Source organism: Polypterus senegalus, chromosome 12 (genome assembly GCF_016835505.1).
Source record: "Polypterus senegalus isolate Bchr_013 chromosome 12, ASM1683550v1, whole genome shotgun sequence".
In the NCBI taxonomy this organism is placed as follows: domain Eukaryota; kingdom Metazoa; phylum Chordata; class Cladistia; order Polypteriformes; family Polypteridae; genus Polypterus; species Polypterus senegalus.
Window position 1 is genome coordinate 32,766,030 of NC_053165.1, and position 21,108 is coordinate 32,787,137.

Here is a 21,108-nt window from a genome sequence, read left to right on the forward strand (position 1 = left end):
ATACAGCATATTGCTGCACCCACCATATGACAAACCAACTCAGGATCCCAGATTAGGACCTGAGTGCAGCCATGCAATGGGTGGCACCTCAGCACCACACTAGTTCAGATGAAATGGAACCAATGTGAGATTTTTTTATTATGGCTAGAGTGTCAATTCTGCCACCAGCCCCCAGGTTTTCCCTGCAGATTGGAAGGCCTACATGCAGATTAATGTTGTACCCAGTACGGAGCAGTTGCAGGTTAAGGGCCTTGCTCAAGGGCCCACCGAAGTAGAGTCACCTTTGGTGTTTACAGGATTCGAACCAGCAACCTTCCAATTGCCAGTGCAGATCTCTAGCCTCAGAGCCACCACTCCACTCCGCATGGGGAGCAGTGAAAAGAGTTTTAGACACACACAAATTCAGAGGAAGGGCACTAAATGTACACAAAGGGCAAGACATAGAAAATACTTTTAATTTATTTGTTACTTGTTTTCAACAGGTACCACGGCCAGTGTTTAATAAAGCTCTTTACCTAGACTTTATCACTTTTATCACGTTTAAAAGACTGGATTTTGTTTTTTCTTGGGCCTTTCCAACTGTTTCATAATCTGTTTTGGATGTGAGATGACCAGAACAATGTGAGAAGACAAGGTGACTGAACCATAGCACTCGACTACACAAGTACACCTCGCTGACCCATCTAGTCAGGGTCTGAATGCCACATCATCAGCTGTAAAAATAACTTTGGAGACTGTGCATCAGTAACATTCAGGACCACCCTCAAAATCCAACCCCACTTCCTTCTACAGACTGCTGTGAGGTGCACTTCCAACGACTGCATCAACGATTGGGTGTTAGTATCAATGGCTTTAGTAAAGCGGTGCTTCCTGAAGTGGGGAAAACTCTGCATTTCATCTAATTGACTGAATAAAGCATTGTGGGTTCTTGCTCAGTCTATTTGTTTGCTTGTTTAATTTTGCATTAACCAAAGCATCTTGCAAAATATATTGGAGTAAAAGATGATATATACAGCAAGCAAACGAACGATCAAACAAACTTACACAGTTACAGTATGTACAGTACTTACTTAGTTATTACTTTCTTTGTCCCCAGTTGGGAATTCGGCCTTTGCATTTGAAAATGTAGTGAACTCAAAGGAAAACAGCCAGAAAATTATATACTGAAGTAAAAATATTCTGAAAGCATATTCAAGTACAGTAACACAGTATTTCTATGTTATTACCTCACAACACTGAAATTTAGATATAAATGTAACTGTCCTACAAGGAAAAGACATAATCCATTCTGGAAGTATAGAGAAAGGACCTCCATTTTCATGTTTTATGTCAAAAAGGGTGACAACAGCTAAAGGGTAAATTGTTTTAGAGTTTTTGTATAGTTCAGTCAAGAAATTATTTGGCTGGGCTATTTTGGAAGTAGAAGCTTTGTCTCCAGTCACTCCCCACTTCGTCTCTCATGGGCTCATTTCCAGACATTCCTTCAGCTCCTTGCTGTGTATTCTAACTAGGACTGTCAATCATACCCATAACACAATATTCATTTGAACTCATCCTAGGATTTAGGATTCCTTCTGTATTTTAAAAATTACATGAGTTTGACTGATGTCTCTAAATTGTCTTGGTGTGTGTCAATTGTGGGATGGAAGTCTACCCTGTTCCGGTCAGGCTTCTGCCTTGCCCATTTTTCTGATCCTCGTGTCTGTATGGGTTTCCTCTGGGAGTTCCGGTTTCCTCCCATACTCCAAACACATGCAGGTTAGGTGGATTGGCATCGCTAAATAACCCGTAGAGTGTCTGTGGGGTGTGTGAGTGTGTTCACTCTGCGATGGACTGGTGATCTTTCTAGGGGTTGTTCCTGCTTTGCACCCTATGCTAGCTGGGATAGGTTCCAGCTCACCATGCAAACCTGGTCTGCACTAAGCACGTTAGAAAATTACATGACATGACAGTAGGGTTTACGATACCACAGATCTGACAAGAACTTCATTAGAGAGGTAGATGGATATATTTTTAATTAAATAATACAATTTATTTTTGTATAGCCCAAAATCACACAAGAAAGGCCGCAATGGGCTTTAACAAGCCCTGCCTCTTGACAGCCCCCAGCCTTGACTCTCTAAGAAGACAAACATCTTGAAGATTATCATCTAAATATTGTCAACTTCCCACCTAACACCCAGATACTCTGAAACTCGTTTTTGCCTGAAAACCAGAACATCAGGAGTTTGTCTTTCTGAAGATCAGAACACCTAAGATTTACAGTGGGATGCAAAAGTTTGGGCAACCTTGTTAATAGGCATTATTTTCCTGTATAAATCGTTGGTTGTTACGATAAAAAATGTCAGTTAAATATATCATATAGGAGACACACACAGTGATATTTGAGAAGTGATCCAATAAACTTCATTTCACTTCTCAAATATCATGTGTGTCTCCTATATGATATATTTAACTGACATTTTTTATCGTAACAACCAATGATTTATACAGGAAAATAATGCCTATTAACAAGGTTGCCCAAACTTTTGCATCCCACTGTATTTTTTTTGAAGGTGGCCTCCACTGGATCTCTTATGTAGAAAATCTGATTACTGTTAGGACTTCTACTCGTAAATTTATTAAAATACGTCTTCACCTGAAACGTTTCTGAAAGCTAGCATTTTGACTGATGCAAAGGTTAGTTTGTAATCCTTTCTTAAAGCACTACTTTGACGATCATCCTGATAAAATATTGGTTTAAGCTGGGGAGGAGGTGAGACCGTGGATGGTTGTTAGGAGTCACAGAGTGTCAAGTGTACAGGAACAGTGCGTCAGAGAGACAGCAGGCGCAGTCCTGCCCCCCTCATCCCCCTGCATGCTGCTCTACAATCATTCGACAGCTGCAGGCTGTCTCCTGAGGTGGCTGCTTGGCAACTATGGGATACCGTGGCAACGCCTTTCCTCCAGAGAGCGGAGTCATGGGATTGGGAGCGAATGAAGGATCTGGAGCATTGTCCTCGAGTGCCCACAACGTGTTCCAGAAGAAGCAAGTAAGGTAGGTGATGGAGCTACTTGAAAATGGGAATTCTTCCTCCTCCTCCTCTTCCTCCTCTCTTCACTTTTTCTTAAACTCTCTGTCCATATCCATTCCATTTTCATCCATCTGTTGCTTCCTTAACCTGCTTTTTCACCCTCTTTTTAACTTCTCCTGTCCTCAACTCCTCTTCTATAACTGTGAAGTGAATTTTGTTTCTTATTTTCAAACTTAGAGGAAAAAAAAACTATTTTCCTTTCGCTGTTTGGGATGCTTTCATTAGAATAAACTATTTTATATTACTTTTTTTAAACAATAGAACTAAAAATATTGTTCCTACCTTGTGCCCTGTGCTGGCTGGGATCGGCTTCAGCAGACCCCTGTGACCCTGTAGTTAGGATATAGCAGGTTGGAAAATGACTGACTGACTGATTAAAAAAATTCAATCTGTTATGGGACTCCTACTTAATACTAACAGTGTTGGTGGAATCCGATTACAAGCAGCTTACAAGTGCATCACTTGAAGTTTAATGTGACGCTCCCTGCCTGCAGAATCAGAACTTGGGCCTAATTATTATTATTATTATTATTATTATTATTATTATTATTATTATTATTATTATTATTTGCTTTACTTGGTAGATATAGCTATCCATGACAATATACAAAATCAATATGTATACATTTATACTTGTGATGAACTTTTCTTCTGGTGTGAAGAGGTCACTTTTCCTGATGAAAATTTTAAATGGTGTATCTGATTGTAGCAACTCAATTATCAAAAGGTGCCTGAAACTGAAGTGGAGGGAGAAGACCACCAAATCCTCATTTTTCTCACTAAAATGATCATCTGGGGGTGGTCCTAAATTCACTAATTCATGTCAGCAGTGGTTTAACTGGTGTGATGCTACAGTAAATGGTACAGAGCTATATTTATATCTTTATCTGTTATGAATACACTGCTCTTGGGACTTCATTGATGCCCTGTTCCCAAACCAGTTCTAAGATGAATTGCATTTAGATTGGGTTAAAATAACTCAAATCAGCCATGAGGGCTGTGTACTCTGACTTTTTGTCAAGTCATCTTACTAAATGTAGCGCTTATTGTGACATGAGGGTAAGGAGAGTTTACTATTGATATTAGAATGCTGGGCACCTAAGACGAAGCTGCCAGGGTTATGTTGCCATCTTTTAAAGCTCACACTCAAGGGAGGCTTTGAGCAGGCAATTATAATTAGAACAACAACAAATATGATGTCATCACCAACTAACAGAAGACCACTGATTAAACTGACTACCTTGTTTGTGTTTAACCAGAAGGTGTCTGTACAGAGTGCAACTAGATAGGCAGGGGCTACAAAGCCCATGTAAGTTGGGACATCTTTTAATGGTGGTGTCTGGATGGAGACTGTACTTTTCAACATGGGCATTTCTGTCGTAGCTTTTGCTTTTCGTGCAGCAACAGCATCATCTATATTGTGCCTTCCAATACAAAGTATATTCAAGGTGCTTTACAAATGGTAGTAAATAAAAAAAAAAAGAAAAACTATAACTAAACAACTTAATTATACTATAATATAGTCAGTGGTGTCAAAACAAAATCCTCTGGGGTTCTGCCACCAAAAGCCCACCCAGGCCCTGCTGGGCATTCTGTCATATATCCATCCATCCATTATCCAACCCGCTAAATCCTAACTACACGGTCACAGGGGTCTGCTGGAGCCAATCCCAGCCAACACAGGGCGCAAGGCAGGAAACAATCCCTGGGCAGGGCGCCAGTCCAACGCAGTCTGTCATATATCTAAGGTACAAAAAAAGAAAGTCAGTCAGCGTAGACGTCATAAGAGACAGGACCTCAGTTTTGTTGTTCGTTCCACCAGCCTCAGGGAGTTTGGTGTTGGCACAGGGCTGCCACCAGATATCAGGAAGAGAAAACAAATGAGATTAGTCACAAATTTAACAAAAAGTCAGACTTAAAGACGATTTTTAACAATTCTACCAAGCTGGCCTGACACATCTCCATATTTTTGGAGCCATCTCGCCATTTCTTTTACTCTTGGGATAGCAAGCAAAGCTGATTTTTTGGATCTATGGTGTAAAAGGAGCTATATAGGCACCTGACTTTTTATTTTTCTTCACCTGCGGGGCACATCTTCCCCGTGACCTCCACAGGCACAACATAGCCCCCAGTACACCAAAACACACTCTTCTATGGCACCACCACTCCTCCTTAAAGCTTCGTCCTCCTCCTTCTGACTCTCACCTTGATTAGTGGCTGCAGGCTTCTTTTTTAGCCCACCCGGAAGTGCTCCAGGTGGTAATTGGTCTAATTAGGCTGCACTTACAGCCCACATGGGCTCAGGAAGTCTCGCAGCTCCCCCTGGTGGTGGCCATGGAGACCAACAGGGATGAACTCCAGTGTAACATAATTGTGGCCCTGATGCAACTCAGGGGGGCTGCGACCAAGTGTTCCGGGGGACGTAATGTGCATCCAATGGCTGCTCCCCCAGATCCAGTACCAAAGTGGCGTCCTGGCCGGGCATGGGTCCTGGCCGTCTGCCACAAAGGTTATGAATGGGAATATAAGGAGACACACCAAGAAGGTGCAAGATTATTCAAAGCCTTATAAACACTTAGCAGTATTTTAAAATTGACTCTGAAAGACACAAGTGGCCAGTGTATAGGCACTAATGTGGTGTAATGTGGTCAGACTGCAGCTCAGTTATCAATTGTAATTGATTGAAATATTTTTGTTTTTTGGCATACCTGTTGGGAGTGCACTGTTTCTAAAGACAAAGGTTATGTATCAGCATAACGAACGAAACACGTGCTATGATTTTTAAATGAAACAATGCACTTCTGTTGACATAATTAATATGAGATTTACCTTAAGTTCTGAATCAAAATAACTCCCAAGATTTTTTTTACCCCACACTTTTTACTTATTTCTAGTTTTTCCATTTTTAGTGGAGCTTTATGGGAAGACGCAACTCAGTTATCTCCCTATTTAATCTAAGAAAATTACAACTTACGTTTAATTATTGGGTTGAAGCCTTTATCTAAGTTGACTTACAACATTTATGATACAATTGCTTACATTTCTTTTGGTTTTTCAATTGGCATACAGGCAGGTCAAGTGACTTGCTCAGGGTCACAAAGTGTCAGTAGTAGGATTTGAACCCACAACCTCAGGGTTTGAAGTCAACTCACTACACCACACTGCCTATTACCAAGAGACATGGTGGCGCAGTGGTAGCACTGCAGCCTTGCAATACGGAGTTCACATCCTGGGTCCTCCCAGCGTGGAGTTTGCATTGTCTCCCCGTGTCTGCCTGGGTTTGCTAAGTGGTGTGTGTATGTGTGTGTATGTTCTGCGATAGACTGGCACTCTGTCCAGGGTTTGCTCCTGCCTGGCACCCTATGCTGGCTGGGGTCGGCTCCAGCAACAATTTGAGCCTTGTGTGGATTGAGTTAGACAATGACATGACAACTGTTACCACAATACAACAAAATTACATCCTTTGCTTCCCGTCTTACACTCGATGCTGCAAGGCCAGGCTGTCCCCCTGTCACTGTGAATGAACACATGCCTTGCTGAGGTAATGGGTAGAATGGAGTTGTACTGCATGGCAGGAAATTAAGATCCTGGACATCTGATATATACTGATATGAGTAATCCAAGGTGATAAACAGTTATATGTGTCACGTCAGAGAGGCAGGCCACATCATTTAAGCACAGCCAGCTGCTGGCTGGATTTTAATTTCATAGTTATTATATTTATTTTTCATGTCTGTTGCTTGTACCCTCAACCCTGTTGCCCCAGCAACTTGTCTTGGCTCTTGTTTGTTATCAATGCCTCCCCAATACTGCAATTATCTCTGCGGGGTAAGCTTGCTGCAATGATGATGACCTTCTTGTGAGTGTTAATTAGAAATCCCCAGCTGTTCGCCACGGTGTTAGCTGAACAGAGGGGTCGTGGTGCCCATCACCTGTTAGTCAATCAGCCATCTGCTTGTCCGACACTTCACCCTCCTTCCTGTCTTCCTCAGTTTAGCGACCCAACTAAAACTTAAGTGCACTCGGCTTGGGGTAACACTTAGAGCAAGATACAACACCCAGACAGTAACAATTTCATTAAAAAACAAAAACATAGCTGAATGTATAACACGTTTAAAAATAATGCAAAAAGTTTAACCCTTTCAGACTCAAGATTTCTGTTTCAAGTGAAGGACAAAAGTAGAGCACTGAGCGCATATAAGAAAGAAAGCCACCTGTAACCTCAGTGCAGAGCAAAGAGTTTAGGCCTGCCTGTAGATGAAAGTTATGAATTTGCAGCATTTTCATGGATCACATTTATCATACCATTTGGAAGCTAAAATTGTAGGTCATGGCTGGAATAGACTTTGGAATGAAAATCAGTTAAAACATTTCTGAAGATTAGTGAAGGTTGTGTTTATTTTAAAGAGTGGTCTAATTTTTTGGAAGTGAAAATATGATTCATGAAAGACTAATTTTTTAAACACCTGATCCTGAAAGATACTAAAAAAATGTTCTAATAGAGGTTGATAATATTTTAAACAATTAAACAAAGATGAAGCCAGTGTATTCGGTTATAATCAGAGTCCACGAGTATCTTTTAAACACAATGAGAGGTTTCAGGAGCCAGCATTAGCATCTCAGGCAAGGCGGCATTTACACAAAGTGAGCCAGACACCGAGTGTGAAGAGGACGTTGCTGTAAAGGTTCTTTCCTTAACTGTTCTTTGTTATGTCGATATGTTACCTGACTCCATTTGGTCAGGTATGGTTGTCGCTCTTGGATCAGATTGGAGTCATGAGCTTGATTAGTGATTTTTACTTCAAAGCAATGGCATTAATCAGTCAAGTGTTAATTTAGTCAAACAAACCCAGTACGAAACCCTACACACTACTTGTACTTTTTTGACCTTACCGTCTGTGTGAAGCAGCAGTGGTTAAGATTTATCAGAATTGATGACACTTTCTTAGACTTCAGTTGTACAGTTTTGCTTATCACATGCCTCATCTTCCATTCATTAACTCGCCTCTTTAGTATAAGAGCACGTATTTGGGAATGTGTGGCCTTTCTTTTAGTTTGAACAAGCCTAGCAGTTCTCCTCTGATTGTATGTATTTACATAGTGTGTTTACTTAAATTGAATATTTGTCACATGATCCTCTGTAAATTCTAGAAACGAGAGACTGGCAGTTGTTTCTGAGATGTTGGAAACACCATGTCTGGCATCCACAAACTTACCACAATCAAAATCGCTTAGATCATCATTGTAATGTTTCATCAAACAACAGCTAAACTGGTTGGTCATTGCTGCATGTTGAATGTACTGACTTACAGTCACATGATTGGCTGCTGGGAGGAGTATGCTCTTCATGTTAAGGAATAGGTGTAATGTACCTAATACAGTGGCCACCAAGTATATACAGCTACATGCAGCACAATGTCCATTCAGGCAACATCCAATCACATATATGTCCAAGGTCCCATAAGATTATAATGGAGTTCAGTAATCCTGATTGGAGAACAGGACATAGTAGGCGTATGTGTGTGCTTTGACTTGTAGGCAGCAGCACCCACTCTTGCAAATCAATATCCATGGGGTGCTATAGTGTTATCTCTCTGTATTTGGTCAAAACAGGTACACTACATTATCCCGTACTGCTTTGATGTGTACTGTATATACAACGTAATATGGTGCATAACATCCTGTTTCACAGAACGTATTGTGGATGTTAAGTGGCACATCCCTGTATATATCTAATGGTATGGTATGATTTGCAGACTTCCAAGATAGTTGGGGAGCCAGCTGGGCCATCCCGTTTAACTGCAAAATAACTGAAACTTTCAAGCATCAAAGAAATAAATGGGGCATGGTTGTGCCAAAACACAAAGTATCTCTTGTAGCGAAAAGGAGGGATCTAATTCATAATTCCATTCTGCAGAGATTTTGTGTCACAAATGAGACCTTCTGGGGAAAACAGGTTTTATATGTTCTTAACGAGAAGGAATAGGGCTGGTAGATTCAATGGAATACCAAATACCACAAAAATGTAGTAAGTTTCCTGGGTCTTCTTCACAGGAAGGAAAAAAACAAGACAGTTAATGGCAGCAGCCAACCTCCCCCCCGCCCCCCTCTCTTCGGGGTGGTACCACATACTGTACCTGAATAAAATCAGCAGCATGTGCATGCTTTACAATATGTATTAGAAACATGGGGACTTGTGTTCCTACCAAGATCAAAGTTTCAACTCCTGTAGTTTGGGAGTAGCAGCAGGTTGCTCTGCCACATGTGCTTGACACTTAGTAGATGCTGGAGACATGAACCTTCTTCTTCAGTCACATAACTAGCCTCTGCAATTTGCCTCACACTCAGCAGCTCCCACTGCTTTTCTTTTTACTTCTGCCATGTCACCTTCTCGATTAGTTTCCCCATGCAGTTAGCCAAAAAAAGATACAAACCCCAATAATTTTGTGGAAGTTGCTGATAGTCACAATTTTTGCTTCTCCAGTGCATATGGCATCATAAGGATTTGATTAAGACCAAGATCAAGGTTTTAGCTTCAGTGGTTCACAAGTAATTACCTGACAGACAGACACCTCCCTTGGCAATTCACATATTTAGTTATACAGTATATAATGGTTATTTTGAGCAGCTTTTACAAATATATTGAGATTTATCACAACAGGAACACAAGCGAACACAACTTGCGCACTGATGACCCTGTGGAGTTCTGGGTCACGAGGCTGGATTTACACCACAAGTTCACTCAAAATGTGCTGGAAGTGCTATATTGTTTGGCTTACTGCTTACTGTTTGAACAGGCTTTCAGCACTCCAAGCAGAAAATGTCTGTCCACCGACATTTATATGACATTCTTAAAAATGAATGAGTCCTGGATCAGTGGAGATTTCCAACCCCCTCTGCTGATCTAGATGGGTCCTTGTTTGTCCCTCTCTATTGGTCTCCCTCTAACTCCTACATGCACTGGGGCTTATGGGGAATAAACCTCAGTGAATTAATGCTTCCTGCTCCTGTGGTTTGCAATAACTTTTACTGTTCTGATATGAAATTCAATCACTGTTGTCTTAGATGTCTTAGTTGTCTGTAGCAGGCCAAGCCTTACTGAATTCATGCTTCACGATTAAAGTTCCCACTGTCTACAAAAATTTTTACTGTTCTAATATTTAATTCTACTAATTTCATCTCAGAGAGGATTAATGGCACAGTAGTTAGCAATACACAAGTTCAGGTCACATTATTGCCCACAATAAACGATCCAGCATATTTGGTGGCTCTCTATTTAAAAGATCATTGCACCATTATAATCAACTCAAAACTAATTCAGTTCCTCCTTCGCTGTTGACTTCTCTGCATTTCACCAAGTTCTGTGAAATTCCCAAACTTTTCTGCGACTTCACTGATCTCGTGGCAAAGCAAACTGAGTGGTGTTTGCTCATCACTACTCACTAATTGTGACGCAGGAGGGCAGCAATGTGTTGCAGGTTGATTAGCACATGTAAATAAGAATTTCACTGGATTCTATAGAAGTGACCAAAATAAATGGTTAATGACCATGAATTGGTTAAATCTTCTTCTGCGTTTAAAGATTTAATCATCAGGTTTATTTATTTATCTTTAGCGTAAATCTTGAATTAACTGGGCACGGTAGCATTTTAAACATTAATAACAATGCTAATGCTATGATAGGTGTCTAGGGAATGAAAACATTTTGTCTGGCATCTGTTCAAGTTACCTCAGTAAGAAAAGTACACAGGGTTTTTAATTATTCATCTTCTGGCAATACAAAGAAAAAGGAGATTTAAACTACAAAGCTATACAATAATAATAATAATAATAATAAAAAAATAGTTCTTTACATTTATATAGCACTTTTCTTCCTATTCAAAGTGCTTCACATACTGAGTGAGGAGCCACAATGTGCAGCATTCACCTGAGGATGTGACAGTCGGCATTTTTGCACCAGTGGACTCATCACACATTAGCTCTTAGGTAGTGAAGGGAAGACAGAATGTTAGCCAACTGGAGATACAGGGGATGATTAGGGTGCCAGAATGACTACGCCATAGGGAGCAATCTACCCAGGACATTGGGATACACCTTACTCTTTATGAAGGATACCCAGAGATCTTTATCGACCACAAAGTGTCAAGACATCAGTTTTATGTCTCATCCAAAGGACAGCGCCATTTTGACAGCACAGTGCCCCCGTCACTGCCCTGGATCTACTGTACATTCAAACCATAGGGTAAGTGACCCCGTTTGGCCTTGCCAACACCTCTTCCAGAAGCAACACAAAAATTTTTCTAGATGGTCTCTCATCCAAGTACTAGCAAGGCCTGAACATGCAATACATAATCTGAGTTTTCATTTTAGGATAGCTCGGGGCCTTCATTTATAAGATTAATTCTTACATTTTCTCTCATTCAAGAGAACAACTGTGGATGTCCAGTTTTATGGTCACAATGATTTAATATTTGCTTGATATTACGTCTCAATAGATTGTACCATTAGAGATAGCGTTCAGGTCTCACTGTTTTTTCACATGCAATTAATATTGCAATTGCTATGATAATCTGTTTTTTTGTAGATATAGTACATATAAATATAGAGAAAGTATTGGAAGTGACTCAATTTTGACTTTAATCAGGATGTATACAATTTATTTTGAAGTGTTATCTATCTGTCTATATCTAAGGGTACAAGTCTATGGATATAATAACTCAAAAATGAATTACTCTGTCTGAATCTGTACTGTAAAATGCTGTAATCCAACTGATTTTGAGAAAAAATATTGCAGGTTTTGCAGTAATGATATTACAAGTAGTATGGTACTATATCGTCAAACTATCATGACAAGATCCAAATTTCAACTTTAAAACTTTCAAAGGAATTAAAAATTTTAGGCATTCTTGCACACAACTCCACAACTTTTGGAATGATGGCTCTATCTCAGGATGGGAGTCTGTGAATAAAAGGGCTCAGGAAAATGGACACGTGAAAGTTGTCACAGCTAATACTAGATACTACTGATTTTTGAACAAAACTGATCCATTATATTTCCCTCTTGAAAAAACTAAATATGCTTCTGATATATACATTATGGAGAGTAATGCAAAGGAGTCAAAAAATCAAAACTACAGTTTTCAGTCTGAAAAAAACACATCAAATGGACACATCTGATGTTTTACTACTCCTATCAGTTGCTGAAAACACACACATTCAGACTGGGCCAAATGAAAGTCTCCAATTCATCACTTCTTTAGGATGTGATAGGAAAAGTCACTCAGACATGACGAGATTGTGCACATTTTGGCCGATAACACTCGGGCACGGGATTAGAACCCAGGATACCGGGGCAGTAGTGTTAACCACCTGTATTAATGTGGAGATAAAGGAACTTACCATGTTCATTACGGGCTGGCCTGCTTTTGCACCCTAAGATTAACACACACATTCACAGACACTATCCACTTATCCGCTGATTATGAGTGATGCCTGCACAACCTGTCACTCCTCAGTATTCCACATAGAGACTCACACTTCTTCAGGCAATGTTCTTCCAAAAAATGACAAATGTTTGAAATTACTAAATATGGGAACATAAAGTATTGGTCTTATTGTAAATGCCTTTTTTCAGGGAGAGACCTTCACCACTGTTAGCTAGTCACTTAAAGGCTGACACACCTTCATTATGGCCCCTGTTATAACCTAGTCCCTACTTATTAAGAATAGAATAACAGCAAAGGAACAAAATGAAATAAATCTCTCGATTATTAAAAAAAAATCTTGTGATGATACGACTTTTTTCCTACGACGGGATATGATCTTTGGAAGAGAGATCTTTTGAAGAGAGACAGAGAGACACTTTCACGTCCCGCGAGACGGACAAGTCATGTCATACTTACAACCTTTGGAGGCAAGTCCTGTGGTCCACATGCAGAGCAGGTTAGAGATAATGGAAGCAGGAAAATTCGAAAGTCTCAAGAAAATGAGAGTAAAGATTGCATTAGCACAAACAAAAGGTGGAATAACAGAACAGTAATAAGAGATCAAATAGTGTTTGAGGATGTCTCGGGGAGAAGAGAGACAAGCCAGTGAGACAAAAGGACAGCTGCTGTACAGGCCTTTGAATGTTTGAAGCGCCGCACAAAGTGTAGATCACGCGACACGGCAGTAGCTGCAGCAGGAAACAGCAACTGATTGAGCAAGGAGGAGGTAAACAAAAAAAAAGTATTTGTTTCCCAGTATATCAAAGTTTAAGAGGGAATTTGTAGGAGTGGCCGCATCACCATGGTGTGTGTTCAGGCCCCATCTTCACAAGCCCCTTAGTTATACAAAATAGTAAGAAATTATTAAACAATACCTTCTCTGAGCATAGTTCGGTTGTTGGGTGTCTTTTAGACTTAGCAGTCGGACTGATACTTGGACAGCTCCTTTGATGTTCAGGTATGTGGGGGTCTCTCCGTCTCTCTCTCTGTGGTGTCTCTTTTGTTTCTTTCTCTTACCTCAAGATATTACACACAGATAATTGGCCATCTAATTTGGTGATGAACAGCTCTGCCTAAAGCTTTGAGCAAGAAAATATATAAAAAACACTTTATTGTGTCAAGGGTGCTTAATCTGTGTAGTCTTCACTTCCCACGACTCATTTCTGACACTGGAGTTATATACTTAGATAACAAAGAAAGGAACATAAAGTAACTTACATAGGACTAAATCAGTGTCCCAAACCACTGGTCTTCACAGGGTTTCCCTGTACTGTTCTGTGTAAGACAGTAGTGATTAACAAGTTTATTTACATGTCATCACAGTCTGTCTAAACAAAAAACAGATTGCAGCTCACTTTTATTATAGCGTCTGCAGTTTCAAAATGATAATTGTCCAGTCCAAAGCATTGCTGCACTAGTCAAATCAAGAATAAGTTGATGAAAAGGATTTCTTCTCTACACCCATCAATCACCAAAACTCTCTTAATCCAGCTGATTTTGCAGAAGGCCTAAGGGGTATTTGTGTTCCTCAGTAAATGTTGTGGTGTTTTCCTTCCTTTACTGCTGTCAAGTAATTACTAATTTTTGTATCTGTAGGGGGCAACTTGGACCACTTACAATTTCTTTCCCTCAAGGAAACCAATGGGAATATTCTCATCTTCATGTGTGGATATAATGTGTTACTAAGTATGACTGTGCTCCATCTCCATGAGAGCTAATAACATAGCAGAAACAAAGGAAGCTGAAATAGACGTGCTGAGGAAGAACCAAGATAAAACCTCTAGGAGCCAGCTGCATCTCTGCTTGCCAGGCCTCCTGCCTGCTCACATCCCCACTCACTCCCTCATTTGCCTACACTTGCTCTTTTACCTTTCTGCCCACTTAATCGTCCTTTTCTCTGATCTCCTGGATTTTCCAGGCATTCAGTTTAATTCAGTTTATATTTGTATGTCACTCCTCACTGAGTTCAGGCACAGAGAGCTGTTACAAGTTCTCAGGTAAAATGCAAGTATTAATTGTACAAATTACTAAATACAGAATATAGTACAGGTGAAGGGACAGATTTCTTTAAACACATGGGAAAACAAAATTGTTTGAAACAGATGAACAAAACTGACAACAAAGATAAGGAAAAAATCTCCATTTAGCAACATTCCTGGAGAAAATAAACCTCGGTTAGGGCCCACGGTCAACTGTAAGAGAGAAAGTCAAAGACAAACTCGGACACAGTCCTGGACTCCTCAGCCAATTGGCCACCCACCCCCTCTTGGGCATTCCATAGTGGAGTCTGTGCTGGCCATCTAATCCGATAGGAGAAACTTTTCCTGTGATAATTCCATTCATTGCTTATCACATTCCATCATGCTCTCACATCGTCTCCCCTTTTAATCTAACATTATCTAGTAGCAAAGACAGGAGGAGCATCGGGATTACTCTTTATTTAAATCCTGTCATGTAGACTTGCCAAGGACTGACTCCATCAATCCATCTTTATAGCAACTTGTTACAGGAAACACCATCACAATGTGTTTCACAAAGTAAAGTACAATTATAAAATCCAACAAGACTAAACAGTATGTGATGAAAGTATTAGCAGTAATGCTAATTTAGTTTTTAAAACGCAGCAATATTTTATAAAAGTTGGTCATTTACTTTTTTAAAACTCAGAGACTATCTTGTTATCATCATTTGCAGACACATCTATTGGTTTGACCTACACAGGGCCACTTTAGTGGTGCCATTTACCAAACACACACTTTCAGACTCTGCGGTGGGCTGGCGCCCTGCCCCAGGGATTTGTTCCTGCCTTGTGCTCTGTGTTGCCTGGGATTGGCTCGAGCAGACCCCTGTGACCCTGTGTTGGGATATAGGTTGGACAATGGATGGATGGACATTTTTAGAATGTGGCCAGAAAACATCCTGAGCAAACCTCCACAGAGACACAAGGAGAACATTCAAACCCTACACAGATGGTCATCACTGAAGGCAGGGCAGTAGATTTTAAAGCACCATTGTAAAGGTTAATTCACTTTAAATTGTTTGTTCTGTATGTGTTTATGGGTTAATAAATGTGTATACAGCTTATAAACAGACTGACAGGGCAAATGAACAAATCTTGATTTTCGAACCTGCTTCTCCATTTCCATCGTGCCTGTGCTTAACTCAGCAACATTAGGTACAAAGCATGAACAGAACTATCACTGGGCACATTCAAAACCCACAATTACACTCACTTATACCGGACCTGTTTAAAGTGAGCAGTTAACCTCACGTGCACATATTAGAGATGCATGTGAAAAACAAATGCAGTGGATTAAGGAAACATTCAGATCCCTTCATTTTCTGCAAACTTGATTATGTTGTAGATTTTTTTCCTTCAATCTACGCTCAATAACCTCTAATGGCAAAGTGAAAACATGCTTTCAGAAAGGTTTAAAAAAAATTATTAAAAGTCAAAAACTGAAATATTTTACTCATATAAGCATTCTGACCCTTTATTCAGAACATAGTAGAAGCCACATTGGCAGCAATTCCAGTTTTGAAGCTTCTTGGGTAAGTCTCTACAAGCTTTGCACACTCCTATTTGTACGGTCTACTCCATTTTTTCTAACAGGTCCTCTCATGCACTTTTACATTGGATAGAAAACACCCATAAACTGCCACCTTCAAATTTCTCCACAAATGTTTTATGGAGGTGTGCTATGTCGGGGCTTTGGCTGGGCCACATTAGGAGAATAAGAGACCTGTCCCAAAGCCACTCTAGAATTGCCTTGGCTGTATGTTTCAGATGATTGTCAATCTGAAAGTTGAACCATCACTCCGTCTGATGTCACGTACACTCTGGAGCAGGTTTTCTTTAAGGGTCTTTCTATATTTAGCTGGATTCATCCTCCTCTCAGTTCTGATTAGTCTTCCTGCCCTTGCTGCTGAGAAGCACATCCATAGCATGATGCTACGCCAACCACCACCCTTCACAATAAGGATAATATCAGGCAGGTGATGAGCAGTGCCTGATTTTCACAAATCATAGCACTTGGAGTTCTGCCAGAAGAGTTACATTTTTGTCTCATCAGACCAGAGAATCCTTGACCTCATGCTCTCAGAGTCCAAGTGGGCTTCCGTCTAGCCTCTCTCTCTACCATGAAAACCTGTTTGGTGGCGTGTGGATGAGTTGGACATCCTTCTGACAGGCTTGTCCATTTCAGGCTCTGTTAGTGTGACCATTAGGTTCTTGGCCAACTCCCTGACCAAGGTCCTTCTTGCCTGGTTACTTATATTGGCCAGACGGCCAACTCTAGGAAGAATACCAGTGGTTCCAAACATCTTCCACTTCACAGTTATTGAGGTCACTGTACCCATGGGAACACTCAAAGCTTTACAAATGGTTTTACAAACTTGTCCTAATATATGTCTTACCAGGGTTTTATAAACCTTTCTGAGAACATGTTTTTACTTTGTCATTATGGGTTTTTGAGTGCAGAAAGAATGGCAAAAAATACAAATTTAGACATTTAAAATTAAATCTAAAACACAATAAATTTTGCAGACAGTGAAGGAGTTTGAAAACTTTCTGAATCCACTATACATACAATGAGAGAAAACTCCACCCTTGCAGAGACTGGGCCAGCATTTGAGTTTGCTTTCCTAGAGCTGAGAGACAACAGCATTAATCAAAGTACCACCATGTCTTCCACTACATATACTCTGTCAATAAACTAATGTAACCTCCCCTCCAGTATTCAGTTACATGTACTATTTTTGAATGTGTCCATTTAATGTCAAAAATAGATTGCACACCTTTGTATCTTCTCTATGTTTTTATTGTTCAGACTTTTCTCAGCTCCACAAAACCTGAAGGAGGCACTGCAAAGTCACTAATGTCATGAATTTGATGTTATTGGTGCATAGAAAATGCATTAGCATGTCAGACCAACGACAATAACAAAAGAAGAAAGCAGACCACCTCATATGACACAAACCATTAAAGGTTAACCTCATAATTATCAGTGATATTACTGACAGTTCCTCTATAATTTACAAAACCTAAGTTTAAATGTTCTTTCTTAGCTGATGGTACTAAGCTGGTTGTTCTCTCCTTGAGGGCTGCATGTTTCACAGAAACTTGAACCTTTTGAAACGCTCATTAACAGGTAAAGAAAATGAGCTTCACAATCACTGGAAAAGGCACATGGAATACGTTACAAAGTAGTGTGGTGGAAAGGAGCAGTTAAGGGTCTTCAAGTTTGACTTGCTATCAGCTTAGAAAAATCAAGTGAATCCAAAGGTCATTCATAAAGACAATTTCCCCCATAATGCTTCTTTGATTGGTCATTTCCTATGTCTGTTTATGATTGGTGATTAAACACAGCGTTACCAAGGATAAATTTGCCTAGATAGATAGATGCAGTGCATCTGGAAAGTATTCACAGCACATCACTTTTTCCACATTTTGTTATGTTACAGCCTTATTCCAAAATGGATTAAATTCATTTGTTTTCCTCAGAATTCTACACACAACACCCCATAATGACAACATGAAAAAAAGTTTACTTGAGGTTTTTGCACATTTATTAAAAATAAAAAAATTGAGAAAGCACATGTACATAAGTATTCACAGCCTTTGCCATGAAGCTCAAAATCCTGTTTCCCCTGATCATCCTTGAGATGTTTCTGCAGCTTAACTGGAGTCCACCTGTGGTAAATTCAGTTGATTGGACATGATTTGGAAAGGCACACACCTGTCTATATAAGGTCCCACAGTTGGCAGTTCATGTCAGAGCACAAACCAAGCATGACGTCAAAGGAATTGTCTCGAGGCACAAATCTGGGGAAGGTTACAGAAAAATTTCTGCTGCTTTGAAGGTCCCAATGAGCACAGTGGCCTCCATCATCCATAAGTGGAAGAAGTTTAAAACCACCAGGACTCTTCCTAGAGCTGGCCAGCCATCTAAACTGAGCGATCAGGGAGAAGGGCTTTAGTCAGGGAGGTGACCAAGAACCCGATGGTCACTCTGTCAGAGCTCCAGAGGTCCTCTGTGGAGAGAGGAGAACCTTCCAGAAGGATGACCATCTCTGCAGCAATCCACCAATCAGGCCTGTATGGTAGAGTGGCCAGACGGAAGCCACTCCTTAGTAAAAGGCACATGGCAGCCCGTCTGGAATTTGCCAAAAGGCACCTGAAGGACTCTCAGACCATGAGAAACAAAGTTCTCTGGTCTGATGAGACAAGGATTGAAATCTTTGGTGTGAATGCCAGGCGTCACGTTTGGAGGAAACCAGGCACCGCTCATCACCAGGCCAATACCATCCCTACAGTGAAGCATGGTGGTGGCAGCATCATGCTGTGGGGATGTTTTTCAGCGGCAGGAACTGGGAGACTAGTCAGGATAAAGGGAAAGATGACTGCAGCAATGTACAGAGACATCCTGGATGAAAACCTGCTCCAGAGCGCTCTTGACCTCAGACAGGGGTGACGGTTCATCTTTCAGCAGGACAACGACCCTAAGCACACAGCCACGATATCAAAGGAGTGGCTTCAGGACAACTCTGTGAATGTCCTTGAGTGGTCCAGCCAGAGCCCAGACTTGAATCTGATTGAACATCTCTGGAGAGATCTTAAAATGGCTGTGCACCGACGCTTCCCATCTAACCTGATGGAGCTTGAGAGGTGCTGCAAAGAGGAATGGGTGAAACTGGCCAAGGATAGGTGTGCCAAGCTTGTGGCATCATATTCAGAAAGACGTGAGGCTGTAATTGCTACCAAAGGTGCATCGACAAAGTATTGAGCAAAGGCTGTGAATAGTTATGTACATGTGATTTCTCAGTTTTTTTTATTTTGAATAAATTTGCATAAACGTCAAGTACATTTTTTTCACGTTGTCATTATGGGGTGTTGTGTGTAGAATTCTGAGGAAAAAAAATGAATTTAATCAATTTTGGAATAAGGCTGTAACATAACAAAATGTGGAAAAAGTGATGCGTTGTGAATACTTTCTGTATGCACTGTAGATAGATAGAACACTCTAGATGAGAACAGACAATTCAACCCAACAAAGCTCGCCAGTCCTATCCACTTATTTCTTACAAAAAAACATCAAGTTGAGTATTGAAAGTCCCTAACGTCTTACTGTCTACCACACTACTTGGTAGCTTATTCCAAGTGTCTATCATTCTTTGTGTAAAGAAAAACTTCCTGTTTGTGCGAAATTTACCCTTATCAAGTTTCCAACTGTGTCCCCATGTTCTTAATAAACTCACTGTACTAATTCCTTCATAATTTTAAACAATTCAGTCATGTCTCCTCCTAATCTTCTTTTGCTTACATTGTACAGGCTCAGCTCTTTTAATCTTTCCTCATAATTCACCCCCTGTAGCCCTGGAATCAGCCCAGTCGCTCTTCTCTAGACCTTTTCTAGCCCTGCTATGTCCTTTTTTTAGCCTGGAGACCAAAACCGCACAAAGTATTCCAGATGAGGCCTCACCAGTGTATTTTAAAGGCTGAGCATAACCTCCTGTGACTTGTACTCCACACATCAGAGTGCTATATAACTTCACATTCTGTTTGCCTTCTTAATGGCTTCTGAACACTGTCAGGAAGTCTATAGCATAGAGTCCACTACGACTCCTAAATCCTTTTCATAACCTGATAGATAGATAGATAGATAGATAGATAGATAGATAGATAGATAGATAGATAGATAGAGCAGCTGTTATAAGTTCCTGCAATGACAACCTAGTGTTGTCCAATACATAGGTATTAGTACAATTGTGCAGTTAGTGTAAGGTTTTGTCATCATGCATCTGCAAAGAAAAAAAAGGTTAAAGGTTAGTTCCACACGAGAATAAAAGAAGGTTAAAGAAACAACATTTTAGCTATAGTCTTCATCAGGTGTGCCAATTAAGATTTTGAAAGAATAAGCAAAGAGAGGTAAATTTGTGATATATGGGACTGTCGTGGGTAATTCGTAAATTCTGGTCACCCTAACTATAAGCCAGGTTAGAACCATTAACTATGTCTTCTTAATTCAACACTTTAGGCTTAGCATGATAATACATTTAAGATACAAAAAATGTTTCATTACAGAATCATAAGAGCTTTAAGATACATAAGATGTTTCATTATAGAATCACAAGAGAATAAGAATTGTGGAACGAGAGTCGTTACACTGATACGCGGGTAATGACTCACTCACAAATCAGATGAGTCAAGACTGATTGACAGATGATTCAGGTGGCTCTTGTGCATGTGCTTCAAACATCTATCAGCAACATCACACAGAAAGGCACACATACAGTGCAGTGCCAGCCTCTAGTGGTGGATGCACCATGGTACCACTGCACAGCCTGAAGTAACGATAGGAGGGGGTGCATGCATGACTGCATACTATAGAGCACGGCTGTTGAATTACCAATTGAGTTGGATTTTCAAATCAAGACATTTTCAGAGGCCGGTAAGCAGCTGGTAATGACAAATGTTAAACCAACACAAATGAATGTATTGAAAAACAAGTAATGCTTATACATTGTTTCCCTTTTACATTTGGTCACAT

The 21,108-nt window shown here is 40.3% G+C and overlaps 1 protein-coding gene across 1 annotated transcript in view; it reads left to right on the top strand.

The window, feature by feature from the left end:
* The first annotated feature begins 2,850 nt into the window (after window positions 1-2,850).
* Window positions 2,851-21,108, top strand: part of zgc:101731 (SNARE_SNAP25N and SNARE_SNAP23C domain-containing protein) — a 45,437-nt gene continuing 27,179 nt past the window's right edge. The window contains exon 1 of the mRNA XM_039772876.1: window positions 2,851-3,037. The gene's annotated coding sequence lies outside the window, so the exon portion shown is untranslated. The remainder of the gene's footprint in view (window positions 3,038-21,108) is intronic.